The sequence below is a fragment of the Ambystoma mexicanum genome, chromosome 9 (assembly GCF_040938575.1).
Source record: "Ambystoma mexicanum isolate Mex_15411 chromosome 9, UKY_AmexF1_1, whole genome shotgun sequence".
NCBI lineage: Eukaryota > Metazoa > Chordata > Amphibia > Caudata > Ambystomatidae > Ambystoma > Ambystoma mexicanum.
Genome location: NC_090931.1, coordinates 1250653487 through 1250668980, shown reverse-complemented (window position 1 = coordinate 1250668980; position 15494 = coordinate 1250653487).

Here is a 15494-nt window from a genome sequence, read left to right as displayed (position 1 = left end):
CCCATGGTGGCACACTAAAAAAGAAAATGTGGTGTTCCTGAAATGCAAGCCTGAGGTCTCTATAGTGATTACACGACAAATCTAAACAAAAATAAGGGGTTCTGGATATTGGGGCCACAAATAAAACAAGGGAATTATGCTCACCAAAATACCACCAACCACGCATACCAACCACGCATACCAACCACGCATGTCTGTGTACTGAAATAATGCATATCCACTGTATTATTATTATACATAACCCAATCTGAATACAAGGAGTGATTGTTGCTAAATTATTTTTGGCGGTAAGAAAATACCACCAGGCCCCAAATCTACACAAAATACCCAATAGCCCATGATTTAGTCTAACAGCAGGTCACATTAAATGTGTCCTGTGGATAAGTAGGGAGAAGAGCATGCCTCTCCTTTAGAATACCTGCCTACAGCTCTGGTAGGTGGCTTTGGAAAGGACTTCTTTCCCAAGAGGTTTCAAACACATTTGTGTGTCTTTTGGAGTTCAAGATGAGTCAACCACAGGGCCTGCCCTATAAAGGAAAAATGCCACCAGGGATTGGGTGAAACCAAGCCTGATTAAAGGTATCCAATCCCTACCAAGGTAACAAGTGAATTTTGCATCATTCTTGCATCATACCCAAAGTGTGTTACTCTGCAGGAAGAAAGAAGCACAAAGAAAATCAAGATGGGGGAACCGTTCCTCCTGACCCGCCTGCTCCATCTGACTGTCCTAATCCCCCCACCGTTCCCAAGGCTGCAGCTTCAAAGGCCTTTAGTAGTCAACACCCTGTTGTGAGGATTGCTTTTTTGATGTGTGTGTGTCTCTTTGAAGTATTATTGCCGAGAGTATTCCCGCTGGGATTTCGCTGGACTGGGGAGGTATTACCTACCTTCCCATGTATCAAAGATGAGGGAGCCTTCTATCCTATTGTCGTGCTGGCAGGGCAAAGCCAGGGCATGAATACACATAGCCTTTCCATGGCTGTCTTGATCTCACAGTGTTCAAATCCCTATGATACAAATCTGCTGTAGCTTTAATAATTGTGTGAACAATCAGTCACCATACCAGAAACCTGCTATAGCTTATTAGAGACTACCCTGCAACCAGATGGACATTTGTGCACACGTATTATGGCTTTGGATTAGTGATGCCGATTTAAATGCAAACACTGGGCCTCATTACAAGTTTGGCGGACCGGAAATATGGGTGCTGGTAGCAACGTACCAGCACCCATTCCGGACCGCCAAACTAAGAGTATGCCTGACATGCTGGGAATTCATCCCCCTACCAGCAGTGTTTTCACTGAAGCACCAGCACCGTTACCAGCAGTGCCAGTGCTTCAGTGACCCCATTCCTGTGGAGTTCTATGGTCTATGGTCTATAGCAGTCTTGTCCAACCTTTTTAAGTATGCAGCTGGGACATGGACCTGAACATTCTGTCCCCAAGTGACCCGGAAAACCCAATTCAAAGTTATGCCCTTGAAAAGCTATAAGGAAGCAATGTCACATGACCTGTGACACCAATGACATCAAAGGAAGCGACAATAACATGGATTGCAAATATGATTCAAATTCAAAAATAAAAGAAATGTGAAAGCAACAATAACATTGCATACCACAACCTATGGCACTCCACAGGAATGGGAATTTACCATTACCTGCCTGCCATAATATCTTACTGGCACTGGGGTGTGAGGTGGTGGGAACAGTGTTACGGGGTTGCCAGTCACCCACCAGCTACCAGTGGGATTTACTGGCAACCCTGTAATGAGGGCTACTGTCTTCAGAGACTTTTGCTGTCAAAGAGGGCACCTGTGACCTTGATATCTGCCACTGAAGACTATTTCAGCAGAGCACAGGTGTACACTTTGCATTTTGCATGGAGCTTTCTGAAACTGGGATCTGTTTAGCAGAACACCTTTTCTGAAATCGATTAGTTACATCATTTTATCTATATTTATAAAAGTGAAAAAGCGTGGGTTTGTGGCTTGGAGAAGCGTTGTTCCTTATACAATTCCACACGGTTTCACCAATCTGCACCAAATGTTGTACAGTTACCTGTTAAGACTCTCTGGACATTACTGGCTACATGACATGTGGACACCTGACCCCTTACCCTAGGTTTAAGCACAAGTCAACATTTGTTTGTGGGTTTGTGGCTTGGTGAAGAATTGTTCCTTATACAATACCACACTGTTTCACCAATCTGCACCAAATTTTGCATAGTTACCTGTTAGGACCCTCCAGACATTACTGGCTACCTGACCTTTGGATATTCCAACCCGAACTCTGGATTCCAGCACCTTTTCTAATGAGACTGTTGCCTGAAATCGGTGAAACAACAATGTTGTCATAGAAGGAATTGTCCTCAACCCTAGAATGCACGGTTTCTGAGACATTTGCAATGCAGTGCACCGGAACAGACTGCACCACGCCAGGGTGAGGCAACAGGAGGCAAGAGAGTACAATAGGTCCAAGTATTTAGCACCACACTAACTCCTGCCTCCCCACAACATCTTCTATGTGGTATCTCAGCCAGCCACACACACACATACTCAGTGCAGTTTACTTCAGAGTGCAAAGCACATCAAGCAATATTCGAATCGGAACATCGACCAACAGGATCATTGATTTTCAACAATTGATGAGTGTGTTGTCATGTCTGTCCACGGAACTAGTTCAGGGAATGGGCACTTTTTGCTAGTTATTAATAAAAATACAAAAAAGTCAGGGCTCCTACGCGGCACCTTTGCCGGAATCCAATCTTTCACAATGGAGCTCCTATTCAAGTTCCATTTAATTTTATGTCAGGAACCCGTTACTTTTACACTTCATCATAATTGGGTGCTAGGTGCCAACTTTTCATCATTTGCACACTGGGGTGCAAAGGGGAAAGGCACAAGGCAGCATACGAGCCTGTACGCCACTTTATGCCTTCCCCTTTGCTCTCCGCTGTGCAAATTGAGTAAATGCTGCCTGCCAAGTACTCATGGCAGGTGGCATTTACATAGGATTCCTATAAATTTCGCCTGATTTTTGCTTGTGGAAAAAGACAGTGGACCCCATAGGGATCCTCAGCAATTGCGCCACCTTGAGATTGCATGCCGGCGCAAATGCTCCAGTATTTTCATGGTATGGAGGAAGTGGAGTGGAGGAAACGTCTTGTTATGCCCCTTCTCTCTGACATACAATTCCATGAAAATGGACTGTGGCAGGAATCTACTGTACAAAAGCCGTACACATGGTTTTAACAGTGTAGATTCCTGATATGACCATTTTTGCGCTGCCCACATAATGAACCCCAAGTGTTTTGATATTATCACCTCGAATACACTATTACATTTCATAATATTGTGCACACAATGGCAAAATAACACATATTTAAAGCAGAGGGGTTTCAATCAATTGAGACCAGTTCTGAGGTCTTAGTAATTGCGGACAGTCTTTGCATCATTTGGCTTGACTAGTATCCGTTGTAATTCTGTTGCATCTGCTCTAGCTCTTGCTCTTTGCATATTTGTTCCTGGGTATTGGTTTTGTAATGGAGGCCCATCCAGTTTTAAACTTTATTTCGGTTAATATTTTTATTTTTAATATCTGTTAATTTGCATTTCTGTATTTTTACTGACATTGTGTTGTAATGCATTTGAACTGAATTAGCTATTTTTAATTGATTGTATACTGCTTTATATTCTTGATTTTGTGTTTTTTTCCGACTTTTTTATGTCTTATTCTTTCTCGAATGCTTAATGTAAAGTAATGTTTCTGTACTAAAGCATATATTTGACATTGACTTATGAATTCTTCACACAGGGACAATGTTATTTCTGGCTCTTACAAAAAAAGCATTCTTTTGTTGAAACGTAAGCATTTCTTTGCTGGGATGTAGATGTTCAAAGGTGTCTTTCTAAGTCTTGTGATAGTCCCATCTGGGCTTCTGCATGCACTAACTCGACTCACCACATATCCTGAGGGATCCACGAGAAAGATGACTTCATCAATGCTAGGAGTGTAACGCCATGCAAAACATGCCGCATTTCTGAAATACTGCATATAGTTCTATATGCGTTAGAATCCCTGTTTGAGGGATGAAAACACATATATGGCAGCACTGTGTCAGAGTGCTGATGCCCCAAAGAGTAATGACACACAGAAAGTTCAGTTATCACTAGACTGCTCATACTGTGCAGATTCAGTTGCAGAGTGGAATCAGAGATGCTCATGTTCCCATCTTCTTTGTAGCACTCTTGCATTATTTTGGCTCAGAAGTGAAGGATATATGCAAGCGCATCACTTGAGGTATGAAACACATGCCCTTGCTAGACAGAGGGTAAAAACATGCACCATATATGAAAATACTGTTTCCATGATATTTACTACATTTGGTCATTTGAAAATACTACACGAGTTAAATGCTTCACTAGATATAATGATTATGGTCTTTAAACAGGAGTGGGAATTCCAGCTTGCATCTATTTGTAAGGTTACCACCATACTCATTGTGAGCCCATCAATTTTTATGTAATTGCCTTCAAATTTAGGATTCAATCTTCATGGTCTTCCTTCTTTGTTTCAACATGTTTTCACATTGTTTCATCCAGATGACAATTTTCAGGCACGATTTGCTTGCCATTTTTTCTGGTTCCATCTTAGTACTTGGGCTGACAATTTAGTCAAGGTCATGAAAACCTTGCATTTAGCAATTGTAGCCATTGGAGCATTACACATACAAACATGACTATTCATACGGTCTATAGCAGTCTTGCCCAACAGAGAACTGAACATTCGGTCCCCAAGTAGCTCAGAAAACCCAATTCAAAGATATCCTTTGAAAAGCTATAAGGAAGTAATGTCACATGACCTTTGACACAATTGACATCACAGGAAGCGACGATCAAATGGATTGCAAATATGATTGAAATTCAAAAATAAAAAAAAAATGTAAAAGCAAAATGAACACTGCACAGCTTCACATGTGCATGTGATAACATTGCATTCCACGACCGCTTCACAGGCCTCACTAGACCTGCAACCGCTCAGCCCAGTGAAGATTAGGAATCGGGCAACTCAACACCAATTACACTACCACGCAGGGAAAGACATGCTCAATCCTGGTAATCAGAACAAACGTCACACTAGACAGAGAATTTCTCTTGCAGAACAAATGCCCTGAACCTCTAAAATAGATACAGTCACCTCGGCAGGCACTGGAAGGTAATCAGGAACAAGGGTCTCCCTCCAATCCGCATAGACACTCACACATACCAATATGCTCACTCTCACCTCTACACCAACAAACAATAAAATGCATGTATACCCCTCGATCAATTCGGCCTGCTGCAAACATACCTACACACCTCCATGAACACCTCAACACTCTTTAAAATGCAGCTATACTCCACGGAAAATCGGCCTAGCTGCACACATAACTTTATACCCAAGCTTCACCACTACCATAATGCAAATGCTGAGGTCAATTGGCCGTCTGCACACATTCCACTGATCTCACACATCCACCGCACTGGCGGCAGACATACTGAGTGCACCCAAGCACTATCTACTAGCCTACTCTCTCCACTGATCTGGACCTGGACTACAGTCCCCGAGTGCGTTCAACCCACAGCACCTTGAGATCATACCAATGGTATATAAGGCGCTATACAAATGTCCAATAACATAACACAACTAATGCTGTGGTCTCGTCATTATATGAAAGGTACAGCCTCACAGGTGGAGATGCTGCCATTGAAGCTGCACTTTGCACATGAGCTTGCTGTGTCATCATACAGTATGCCAAGTGCATATTCTAAAGCATCATTAATGCCATTAATACAAACCAATGTCTCATATCTCTGGTCAACCTCGCACATTTTATGCCAAGTACAACCTGAAATGCCTCAGGGAATGCCATCTAATGCCAGTTGTTGTCTCAGATGTGTATAAGATGCATTCCCACATGTGCAGCTACTGCTATTATAGGCCAAGCATACCTTCAATGCCTCAGTAAATGCCCTGTGACAGGATCATGTCCATCATTGCATAGTTTCCATAAGTAGGGTACATCCTAACATGTCTAGATGATTTCACATGCATGCCTAAGCACCTCTCACAGTTAAGTCCAATGCACTGTAACCCAAGTACCATCCACCATCACTACAGTTAAATTACATGACACTGCCAAATGCCACCCGCCAGTCTATCTGTCAGGGGCTCGGCCTTGTGCAGAGGTAGCACGTACACCTGCCTCCCCGTTGGGTCATGGTGCCTGGATGATAGGTAACTCAGGCCTCCGTGACCCACCGGGGAAAGAGGGTTAGTATCCGCTGGATTGGATAGGTAGGGGAGGTTAGGGAAACTGGGAAGAGGGCCAGGAAGAGGTGATGGATAGGGAGGGGAATCTGGGCAAAAGATACGCCTTGTTGTCCCCTCCTTGGGTTCCTGATATCGCTGTTACTCCGCCCACACACTCTCTTACACACTTGCATACTATGCCCCCAAAGCCCTGTCTGATCTAGCCCTCCGGCTCTGATAATGCTGCTTGGATACCTGGCACGTTATGGGTCTCTGATGCGTTCCTGGCACGCATTCATATTTGCAAGCTAATGCTAGTTGTTTGACTTCGCAACCGGCACCCTTGACAGGTTCTAAAGAACATTGCATACCATTGCCCCTTTGGTAATAACATTGGTACATGCACTGCTGTGATTGTTAGTACTCATAACCAACACACATTGACTAGATAAACAAAATGACACTTAGCTTCATATCGGGCAGCAGGTACATCTGCCAAGAGCTGCGGTCCCAAAGTTCTAGCCGTACTGATACGGTGGAGCGGCGCTATAAGTAAATCAAAAGCACATGTGAGCTTGTGTTACGAAGCCGTGTAACAGCACACTGAACAAGTTGTCATTACTGCCCACTGGCGGTCTATAGCATGCAAATACAGTCATTGGCATCCCCAGGTTCCGACACGTTCTATTGTGTGTTTGAAGTTACTCTGCGCGTTTCCCAAGGTTTTGGAATTAGACAGCCCAAACACTGCTTGCGTTAGGCGATGAACTCCCAGCCCGAACGCTGCTTGCGTTATTCTGGTGAACTCCCAGCCCGAACGCTGCTTGTGTTCATATTCAATGAATACTCAATTTAAAAGCACTTATCTGATGCGGAATGCAGGGCCTGCAGTGTTCGCAGGTGGGGTGTGGGCCCGTTGTTCGCAGCCTGCAGGAGCCCTCTACACATATGTCCTCTCCGTCTCATGTGCTCCAGGACAAGCAGGGATCCTTGCACGCATCACGCACATGCGCAGTTGGTTGGGCGTTGCCTTGGAGTAACCCAGAGGCTCGTGATCATGCAGGCATTGTGGGAAATTGAGTCTTTTGGTCTTTAGCGCGCTCCACAGCGTCCTCTGCCCACACCAAGCCCTTTTCCTGCAGGCAAAACATAACAATGTCCTGTAATATGGGCGTTTTAGCGCTATAGAGCTTTTTCTTTGGCCATAGTGCTGCAAACCCTTAATGCTACCCACTTGGTGCTTCTTACCCATGCCGGCCACTGTCTCACTTAAGCTTGCCACTGATGAAACCCTGACAGTCTATTGCACTTTTCTGATTGCCTATGCTGGTTCCCAAATTAGAGTTATGTGGCAAACGGCGCTGCACAAGCCAGGCAAAGACCCACACTCCTCAATGGCTTCTCTCTATGCCGCTCCAGTTAACACCATGTTATCAATGGCCAGATATGGCGTGGGAGTAAAGAAGTATTACCACCCCTTAGAATTGGAACTCAACAGCATGGATTTAGAAAACCAAAACAGGTGAGACAACATTTCTATTTTGGCATACAGGAAAAAATGGAAGCTAGTGATGTGATACGATTCATGAAATCCTGGATACCCCAAATATTAAACATTGCTTTTCAACCACAATCTCGAGATTCAACGAGTCTATTGTGTACAACTGACAGATCCTTGTAGAATAGAGGGACCCAGACCACTTGTAACCTACTTATTGAGACACAAACAAACCTCATAGACCCTCATAGTGGCAAAAAAGAGTTCTCAAATCTTGTATAAAGGTTATAAAATCTACATATCTGCAGATTTTTTTAGAGAAATTGTGACTTAGAAGAAACCAATTCTGGCACTTAGACTACTATTATACCAGAAACAACTGTATATAGTTTAATTGATGCAGCAAAGATGATCATCACAGATCACCTAAGTAAAACCTTACTAATTTAGTGAGCCAGAGGAGGTATCTTGTTTTATTCAACAGCAGTATCCAGAGGACATGGACACCACAGAATAGTCACGCATGCAGAAACATCCACAAATTAGGAGGGAGCCACTACATACTGTCTCAAAACCAGATAGATAGATAAACCAAAGAAGATCAATGGAGAAGATTAAGATACTACAAAACCACCTTGTCTAGATACAGCATGGATGTAATGCTTGTAGATATGCAGATCCCAGAAAATCCCATCAGGGACACATATATTTGCCAGTTCAAGTCCTTGGACTTGTGATGATCTATCCCCCTATCATGCATCTGCCCGCTATGTTATGTTAATGACTAATAGTGTTTCAGAAAGTTACATTCGTTTTACAGTTCTTGCTTATTGAATATAAATTACCAATAGTTGCACAACATTATTTCCCCATTGGCAAACAATGATTAGCAAGTTATGACAGAAGAGATGTTTTTGATGACTTTGACTGGGCCTCCTGAATGCTGGCTCTCGCCACACCCTCCATCCAAAGTGTCAGGTTTAAGGTGCAAGTCCCACTTGCAACCGTTACATTTAGATAATTCTGGCTAGTATATTTTCCTTATAGATTTGAGTTGGTGGAAATGGTTCGAGCCCCATGAGGCTCTTCTGTTTAACTGTAGTGCAGTATGTATACTTTTGTATCACCCTTGTCTTTTACATTTGGGATTTCTGGTTACTTTTATATGTGCCTAAAGACACGCTGATGGCAGCATGCATTTTTAAAATTTTTGAATTATTTCCAGCGTGCACATTCACGTTTACTGTGTATGGCTACTAAATGTGGCTAGAGCTGGTAAATATCTGTGCCACGCGATTTTTGCATTATCTTTAGGCATATTGTTGTTTCTCACTTCAGGAAATCCCATATAAGGTTGTGCACTTGCCAAGGAAAGCTTCTGCTTTCGCGAGCTAGTGCTGCCTGTGTGTGCTGGTCGCAGGAAGGGGTGGGACTGTCTGGTCCAATTCCACATCCATGGTGCCTGAAAGTCTCAGTGTGTGGCATGATTGAAACCCATGGTGGTACCTGATTCTACCACTGCTGCCTGATTGAATGGTTCAGATTGTTACCATTGGTAGGCTTCTTCTTGCTTCCAGCCAGGATTTAGAATAAGAAGAGGACTTCTGCAGCCATTTCTTCAGATTATCATTGGATCCAAGTATTCTGTGTAGACAAGCAGCCAGTTTATGATCTATGGATGACTCCCAAAGAGACCCAGCATTCCTTCCTGTGTTTGCACACTGATTTCCTGATGGACTACCTGATCTCTGAAAATCCTGACCAGTTGGACTTGTGGGGCCAACCAGTCTCATTGCATTCTCAAGATTCCAGCCCTCCTGAACCTTCAGAATTGTCCTTGGATCACCCAGAGGACTGAGCAGCTCCCCAGTTGGCTACCTTTCTAAAACCAACACTGTTCTGCATTCTCTGCCAGAACCTAGATAGTTGCCATTTTGTATTATAATTCGCCTTCCTGAGAAGCACCCAGCTTAAAGGGCTATTTCTCTGGAAGGTCTTGTTCAACCGCGACCAGAAGGATGCCTGCTGTTGTCTCTGTGCAGTATCCATCACTGGAATTTGCCTTCCCATGTCTGATGAAGTGTCCTGAAGAGGTTTGCATTGGTCCAGTCTGCATTTCTTCATCATAAAGGTTTGCAATCTCCTCCTGGAACCGACCACAAGAATCCCTGCCCCCATAGCTCATGGACACCTTTCACCGGCACCAACAGAGGGAACACCTACCTCCAGTGACTCCCAATTGACCCACCTAGTCATCTGGGAAAAGCAGAGTCAGAGGGGTAAGTAATTGTAACACATTCACCTCCCCCAGTTCGCTTAGAATAAACCTTAGAAGAAACTTTGGTTATTCCATTCCATCGGATCTAAAAACCTGAACAATAGGAATATAATTGCACCTACCTGTAACCTTGTTGAATATCATCTGGAACATTTGACCACCACAAAAACTCTATCTACATCAGCCCCTTTTCCTAAGAAGAAGCTTTGCAACTTTTGGGCAAAAGACCCCATACATCATAGCAGTGCTGAATTAAATCCTGTGAAGGCCCCTAGACAGTGGAAATGTCAGGTCCCCCCCTTGCAAGTTATCTCCTAATACATTTTGAATTTTCTGCACTAGTTTATTTTGATCCGTTGTCAGAGGGCCCCTAAAAGGAGTGGGACCCATGGGCCGGTTTTTACCTGGCCTAATGGGTAATCCGGCACTGCATCACAGGGATTGGATTATAAAATTAGGCTATAATTCTTATAATGTGGTTCCATTCTACTGCATCACTACGTAGCTTCTTTTTGTTGAATAAGTTATTAATTGCATTGCTAAGAATCAAAGGTGACTGTATATACATTTTATAATTGAGTGTTGTGTAATATTATCATCTGCTGCATGCCACATTTAAAATAAATTCTGTTTAATCATGATATCGGTTTTTAAAAAGTAAACATTTCACGATTAATTTTACAAATTGAACATTTGATACCAATCAATAACTATACAAAACAAAAAAAAGAACAGTGTCCAAAAAATAATAACAATAAAGTAATACAATTCATATCTACATTTTGTCGCTCATAGAGATCCTGAATAGATATCTCCATGAAGTTGAATGACTTTACTAAAAAACTGTGAAGGGTAATTATTAGTGACACACTGTCCCCCCACAGTATGCAAGCCCATAAGAGTAAACCCAAAACACCAACATGAGTTTAATTTCCTGGGCTGAAGTACTTTACCTTGATTTACGTTAGCTTGGAACAATCTAAAACCAAGTGCTTCTTAGTTTCCAAAAATGACTTGGAATCACACAATCTGCAGTTTGATCGACTCCCTCCTTTTAGTTTCCATGAGGTTGTTCTCTCCAAGGTTGGGAGTTTTTTAAGACCGAAGCGTATGTATAGTATGTATACTGATCATATAGTTTTGCTGGGGAACAGATATATACATTTAGGAAGGTTCTCCCTTTTTCTAGGGAACCTCACTTGACTTGTGGTGCGATAGATCATCAACCGTTGAACACCAGTCCATTGTAAATAGTTTTATTTTCGGTGACCGACGCCCTCGACATCATTTCCTCTTCCGAGGAACCAATTGCCTCCAGAATGTTCCTGCCGTTGAATCTAAACACATTTAGTGACTGGTTAGACAACAGTTCACCCAAGTCCTCTTATAAGGAATTATGGGGATGTCATATCAATGTTCAGTATTTAGATAAAGTGATGATCTTCGATTTCTCTCCATTTACCATATGGTTGTTCTTGATAGCAAAGCTATAAAAAAGATATACATTTCAGTGGAGACCTATGCAGGGTTTATCCAAAAATATTAGATTGTCTGCAAATATTAAACTATTCAGCTTCACATGCCCTAGGTTAACTTGGTATGTGACAGCATCTAACCAGATATTCTCTAAGTCACTGAAATAGACATTGAAGAGGGTGGGTGCCAGGGCACAGCCTTGTCTTAAACCCACCCAAGTTTGAACTGGACCCTACACCACACCCTCTCTATTCAACCTGATCCTAACAGGCATCGCCCTGGGAAGATTGGCCAGATGTTGCACTAGTTTTAAAGAGACAGATCTTCCCATCATCTTATTCCAAAGAAGAGATCTGTCAACTCTATTAAATGTCCTGCTCATGTCTAAAGAGGTCTTGTATATGGAGTCCAGGGCCCCCTTTTTGACTAATACAAACAAGTGTCCCATGATAGTCTCGTTAAGCACAGTCCCCATGTCTGGTTTAAACCCCACCTGGCAGTGATTGAGCATCCCCGATCTCCATCAAGCGGTTGAGGTCTCGTAAAAGGAGAGAGGAGAATAACGTGCTGGCAGCATCGAGAAGTGCAGTAGGCCTATACTTTTTCGGTTGTTGGCAGCACCCTTCTTAAAAATAGGTAAGATAATCCATTCATGCTAATGGAAGGAAAGTCATGCATTGCATACATGGAAGAAAATAATGCTTGTAAGGGGCCCACACAGGCTCGTGGGACGGCTTTAAGTAACACAGGGGACAACCCATCTGGGCCGGGAGCCCTAGAAGTTTTAGCTTTTTTTATTGCCCACCAAAGGACCCCGTTGTCCCAGGGATACTGTCATGGTGCTAAAGGGCCTCTATACAGCAGGAGTTAAAGTCACCGCCCACTATTATGTTCAAAGGGTGGCCACTGTCTCACCATTTTGTGAAAACTTCCACCAGCCCCCTCTGCATATTCTTGAGTGACATCTTACTAGGATTTCAGTAGACATTGACAATCAGTACTTCCAGCTTTGACTGATCTGATGTCTCAGCTACCACTAAAAATACTTTGTTACTAGTGGGTATTTCCTCGTAGTTCTCCTTTAGACTAAGGTCAAAGGCAATGGCAAGGCCTACAGATGCACAGCCTAACGTGCCTCTTGTGACTGATTTAGTGTAGGTGGCAAACCCTTCTAGTTCAAAATGAGATTGACTCATAGATGTGTTTATCTAAGAAGATTTGTGTTGAGTTTGAAGCCTTATCCAAGTTTTTGTATCCACAGACATTCCAGGAAGGTAAAATTACGTTAGAGAGGTTAAAGCTGCTGTGGGACATGTCTGGAGCTAGCAAACATCTTAAATTCCGCCTCCAACCATGACCAGTCCTGATCCGGGGCTACTGCAATCGCATTCTTAGCTTGAGTCACTGGTTGAACATTTGTGTTTTGGTGCAAACCCTTTTTACAGGGAGCTACATTAACTGCCGATGATACTAAGTAGGATCTTGCCGCTACCTCTTTGTTAATCTCATAGAGGGGGATTCACAAAGATCTAAAGTAGCTTGGTCTTCAAAAACTAGTTTTGCAACCAAATGTGAATAAAATTGACATACCAATTGATTGTTGTCCAGATATGGCAACTCTATATAGTCTAGGTTGCCAGATCGAAACAATCACTAAGTTGGTATTCCTTGGAATTGTTCCAGGACCTTCTTCCTCTTCATTGTTGTATCTCTGTTAATGTGTGTAATGTTAACCCATCCAATAAATTTCAAAGTAAACTTGTTGGATGGCCTTAGGTCCTTAGTCATCGGCTCTTGTAGTACAGAGCTATTAGGTCTTCGACACAGTGATTCAGGTACCAAATGAACTCTGTTCAGAACCAAAACATCCATTTATGCTGCAAGGGTTCCTGGAATATTATTACTCGGACTGGAACTTTGAAAAGGGACTGAGCATGTCCACTAACTGCCTAGCCTTGCTTAAAAGCATCCAGCAAGTTTGGGGTGTATGTTGGAGGCATGTGTGCATGGCGTTTATCGACTACAGCACTGCCTTTGACTCTGTTAACAGGAAGAGGCTTTGGAATAAACTTGTGAATTGGAACTTCCCTGCTGGTCTTCTCATAATGATAATCACACTTCACGATGGACCACAGTTAAAGTCTGGCTTGATAAGTCTGGCAGGATGTCATCTTGGATCCTAACTTATCAAGGACTCAAACCGGGGTGCATTCTTGATTCCCTGCTTTACAATCTGTACTTGGCTGATATGGGCATTGCACTGTCCAAACCCATTTCTATTCCACTCAAATTGGGGAACCTCCCACTCCAATGGATGGGGTACGTGGACAATATTGGCCTGTTAGATCTTACCCCCGTGGGGCTACAGGCAGCTTTAATTAAATTAAAGGAATTTTCCTGATATAAACTGTCTTACCATTAACATCAATAAAACCAAGGTTATGTTTTTTTTTTTCCCAGGGCAAGGCCAAAACTCGACCTATGGACTGGTGGTTGGACTGGAATAAGTTGGAGGTGATTGATGAATACAAGTTCCTAGGAGTCCTGTTTGATAATGAGCTACTGGGCACCCAACATCTTGAGCTTCTTGAACCTAAATGCTTGCAGGTAATGGATGGATTGTCGAAATTGGCTTGTAGAGGAGAGGTATACTCATTGACAATGTTGACCCAATTGTATTCAGCAAAGATCCTGCCGATCCTCCTGTATGGAGTTCAAAATGTGGCATTTGGTATTATAGTAGCCCTAAATAGGCTGGAGTCCAGACTACTGAAGAAGTTGTATCGTCTACCAGTGCGTGCTTTGGTGGATTTGATTCAGCTTGAATTAAATTTGGTTTCTTGTGAGGCGAAACTCCAACGGTTATGTGTTAACATTCATCAGAAATTGACTAATGCCCCACTCACTTGGCTCGCTAATTCACTATATCTCTGATGCAGGGCGGCTAAAAGCTAGTTTTATGCCTAATGCCAATTTGGCTAACATCAGGGCAGTGGGCGATCGCTGGCTCTCTACGGAACTGGGCCACTCTCTAAGCTCCTCGTCCCATCGATAAATATCTGGCATAAGAACTAGTATCCATCAAAAGTACCTTAACCTGCAGCTTGTAAAGCTCTCTCTGAAGAGCAACTGCATTTTGTTCCATGAGTACATGCTCCAATGTGAGCAATACCCCAAATCTATCCATCAGTTTGTGGGTAATGCTCTGGTGTGGGATTACCTAAAAATTAAAACTAATGTTGTCAAGACTCTTGAAATAACTGGAGCATGGACTAACATTCCACAGACCCACCGTTTTTGCAGGCTTTGCAGGGATCTCCAGCTTGAAACTGCCAAACATCTCTTAATGAGCTGTGAAGCAGTTGAGACATTGTGGGAAGATACTTACTTTGCAGCAGGTATTCAGGATGTAGCAAACAAGGAGTTGTAGTTGATCTTCATGAATGGCAATAATGTAACTTGCATAATTTTCTTCACTATTCTGTGGAGAAAATGGATAGCTATTGTTGATGTTCTCCACTGAATATGTGGGGGAGGTGGGGAATTGACTTATTCTTTTAAAATTCTTTATTGAGTATTGTTTGGGACGAAGGACAACAGGGAACGGATGTCATTGGTTGATAATGTGAGTTGAAAAGATGTCATTTTTGTATAACTATGTAGCATGTTGATTTTGTTTTTTAAAGATTGGAACTATCCATGTCTGTTGATCGTTCTTCAAGAGGAGAAGGAATAGTGGGCTGTACCAATGCATGAGATTGAGATGCCAACAAATATGTTATTTTTTGCTGGTTTGTTTTGCATGCCTTCCCAAATGTCGGTAAATACTTGTCCAGGTTCATTGATCCCACCCTTGAGTTGTGCAGTTGCCCTCCTATTTCCTCAGTAAGTTCATTTGAAAGTTCCTCCCCCCTTGACAATGACCTCAGAAACTTTAAAGAAGATTTCCTCCT